Genomic DNA, 3,349 nt, shown 5'->3' with positions numbered 1-3,349 from the left:
TACTAGGATTATAGGCCTGAGCCACTGCGCCTGGCCTGCTCAACAGGGTTTTGATGGCAATTAAATGGTTTAGAAGGTTAACTAGGTGGCAGGAGAGCAAATTTTAAGTTATTGTGCACCTGCTATGATTATGTCATTCATGTCTAAAAGTTGAAGGACTTACCTCAAAGCAGCTTTTGATAAACTTTCAATTTCCAGCTTACTTCTGGAATTTCTGCTAACATACTAATTGTTACCTTTTTTTCCTTTAACACTTATGCCATTTAGCCCTTACAACAATCTCACAAGGTATTATCTTTATGTTTTAGGAACACTAGGGTTCAGAAAACCTACGTATTTTGTCTAAGGCCACAAAGCTAGTGTGTGCCCAGTGCCTGTGTCAAGCACACAGAGATGCTGAGAGCTTGAGAAAGACCCACCAAAGCTTATAATGCCAACCTCACAATCTTCAATCAACACGAGAGTCCCTGAATCCCACATGCACATCTGCATCATCAAAATACTGGGATGCCACCTGTTCACCTTCTTAACTAACAAAATGAATTTAAGGGCACAGTGAAAATGCATTATACAGTTCTATGTGCCAGGACTGTGCTAAGCACATTACATTAATTATTTTATTCAGTCTTCTCCAGAGCCCTACTTAGTAGGGCTTTTGTTGTTTTTGAGACAGGGTCTCACTCTGTCACCCAGGCTGGAATGCAGTGGGGCAATTTCAGCTTACGGTAGCCTCAACTCCTTGGGCTCAAGTGATCCTCCCACATCAGTCTCCAGAGTAGCAGGGACTACAGGCGCGTGGCACCATGCCCGGCTAATTTTTGCACATTTTGTAGAGATGGGGTTTCACCATGTTGACCAGGCTGGTCTTGAACACCTGAGCTCAAGGAATCTGCCAGCCTCAGTCTCCCAAACTGCTGAGATTACAGGCATGCAACACCTCGCCTGGGGCCGAAAGTAGGTATTCTAAGCTGCAATTTACAAGATAGGAAAACTGAGGCTGTCAGAGGTTAAATAACCTGCCCCAAAGTGCCTTAGTTGAAGGAGTAATACTTCCAGAGTATTTTTTTTTTTTCCATTAAGTTTGGTAGTTACAGGAGTGTCAGACGCTCCTATATTCAGTTAAAAATATTTTAATTAAATATCTAGACAATGACTTCGCATAACATTGATTTTTGGTTGCTACCACACATTTTCATAACCAAGCACCCTTTGGCACAAGTTAAGTGGCTAGTCCACCTTAAGTCTTTTTTATAGCAGGGATTGGCAAAATGACAGCCCGTGGGCCCCATCCAGCTCACTGCCTGGTTTTGTGAAGTCCCCAAACTGGGAATATGGGTTTTTTTTTTTCCTTTAATTTTTTTTAATGATTGAAAAAAATCAAAATAATAATATTTCATGACACGTGAAAAGTACGTTACATCCAAATGTCAAAGCCTATAAATACAAATTTTATTAGAACATAACCAGACTCATTCATTTACATGTTATTGTATAGGTGCTTTTGGGTTATAACAGCATAGAGTGGAGAAGTTGTGACAGGGACTGTATGGTGTGCAAAATCTACGATATTTACTATCTGGGCTTTTACAGAAAAAGCTTCTTAACTCCAGTTCTATAGCATGATACAATTTGAGGTTCTAGATTTTTTTCTATGAAATTCCAAAAAAATTTTTACCTTCTTCCAGAAAGACCACCAGAGCAGTCTTCCTATGAAAAAATGTTCATAGCCTGGGATGATCTGAAATCACACCATTAGGTTATAGTTCCAGTGACTACCTAGCAGATCCAGCTTGAAAGACCCCCTCCCTCATTTTAAATACATTACAGTTAGCTCTAGATGGTAAAGCTGGGTCTTACTACCCACCTGTCCTCCCGTTATTCATCTTGACTGCGTTATGGGTTTAGTTTCACAACATTATATGAGTTCATCCAGGCTTCTTGAATCATTTATAGGACTTTTCATTTTCACTCTCAAACTCTTACACTTTCTCTGTTGTGAATTTTTTTTAACATAAAGCAGAGACTACTAAATGGCCTACACATGTACCATAAAGTCCGTATTTTATTTTTTTTAAATCAGAATTCTTAAAAATTGCTCTTTCTTGAGAAACTAAACTTAATTTTGCAGGTCACAAAAGTAAAAAAATACCTTCATATCCAATGATCTCAAAGCACCTCTGGTGAAAATACATAACAAGGTAAAGAACGTCTATTTTTAAATACTATTTCTTGAAGGAAATATTATTTAATGGAAAAGATGTGACTAGTAAAGTCCAAGGCTATTTCTGGTTCTGCGAATGACTCACTTTGACTTTGGGCAAATCATCTCCCCACTGTTGCTCTTTATCTGCAAAAACTGGACTTCATGCCTATGGGAGTTGCATGGCTAATCAATGCCTGGAAAATGCGTAGTGGCAGATGTTACAAAAGTGCTGAGCCTTAAAAACAAAACCACCCCCACCCCCCCATTTGTATTCAGTTGAGGAGGTTGGGGTTTATTGTTATTTAACATTCGAAGGCCAACACTATGTTAAGTCCAGCGTGCTGCACAGAACAGATATCACTGTCCAGTAGGGATTTTTTTTAATCTACGATTTTTTACTTTTAAAAAATTTACTGTGGTTGGGGGTTTAAAATCCGGTAATACATCCATGCAAAAACGTTAAGCTTCAAGTTGAAAACTATCGATTCGAAAATCTAAATAAACCCCCTCCAAAAAAATAAAAAAAAAAGCCAGGCCCTCCCCCGCCCCACCAAGAAATCTCTCAAAACAAGAATTCTTCTGATGTTTTTCTCCTCTCTGCAGTTCTCCATGTTACAGTCCTTGGAGGTAGAATAGGCATAAAATACTTTCACTAATAAAATATGACAAACCGCCGGATTATACGTGGCCGATTCCCAGTGATTGCCCTGCTACACAAAGCAGAAAAGTAAATGCCATCATCCCCCTTAGAACAAAAGAACTTAGGAATAAAAAACATGGAGAGGGGGGAAAAAGCAGCAATAAATAAAGGTGAGCGAAGGCCCCCGTCCCCCGCCCCTCCCGGGAGCGAGTGCTGGACTAAGTACTGCTAATAAAGTGGTTCAAGGGTAGTTATTTGGAAAGGGGGCGGGGTGGCGAGGGGAGGGAGCGGGCGAGCGGCGGCCGGGGATTGCATGTTGCATTCGACTTGAGGTTGCATCTTTCTCCTGTTGCCTGGACCACGCTCCCCCATTGCAGTGCTTTCCCATCGCTTCTCCTCGCTCCTGCCCCTCACGGCTTCCCCCCACCCCCTTCAAACTGCTGTTGCACTGGAGGGAGTTGGGGCCGCTCCGGAGCCTCTTTGCAGCTCCCGCCGGCGGGAGGGGG

The sequence above is a fragment of the Colobus angolensis genome, unplaced genomic scaffold, assembly GCF_000951035.1.
Source record: "Colobus angolensis palliatus isolate OR3802 unplaced genomic scaffold, Cang.pa_1.0 Scaffold61, whole genome shotgun sequence".
NCBI lineage: Eukaryota > Metazoa > Chordata > Mammalia > Primates > Cercopithecidae > Colobus > Colobus angolensis.
This window is presented reverse-complemented; position numbering follows the sequence as displayed.